This window comes from Penaeus monodon, chromosome 24 (assembly GCF_015228065.2).
Source record: "Penaeus monodon isolate SGIC_2016 chromosome 24, NSTDA_Pmon_1, whole genome shotgun sequence".
NCBI lineage: Eukaryota > Metazoa > Arthropoda > Malacostraca > Decapoda > Penaeidae > Penaeus > Penaeus monodon.
In genome coordinates this window covers 22,153,578-22,154,107 of record NC_051409.1, presented here as the reverse complement: position 1 = coordinate 22,154,107, position 530 = coordinate 22,153,578, and positions in this window count along the sequence as shown.

The window sequence follows — 530 nt, the reverse complement described above, 5'->3', positions numbered from 1 at the left end:
CCCCCCCGGACCGGAAGAGGGGGGGGGGGGGGCTATGGTTTTCCAAAAATGCCCCGGGCCCCCTACAAAAAGCCCTCTAAAATTTAAAAAAGGGTGGACAATTTTCGGGTGCCCTGGGGGGGCGCTTCTTTAAGCACGCGTGCCTCGACCCCACTTCCAAAAAAAAACCCTTTGAGCCGGGTTTTTTTCCCCCTTTTCCCCCTCCCGGGCATCCGTTTTTTTAACAACGGATTTTTTTAAACCGGGGGTTCCCCCACCTAATTACCAGCTTCCAATTTTTTTTAAATTTTTTTTTTAGGGAAAACAGGCGGTTTTTTTTGTTAATTTTTCCAATGGTAAAGCCCCCTTCAATTTTTGGGTATTTTCTTAAATTTTTCCCAAACAACCGGGGCCATGGTAAATTTCCTTCTTTTTCACCTTTTTCACCGGTTTTCAACAAGTGGGAATTTTTTTAAAAATTGAAATGGTGAATTTTCACAAACAAATTTTTTTTTCCGCCCTTTCCTTATTAGTTCCAATTTTTTTTTAAA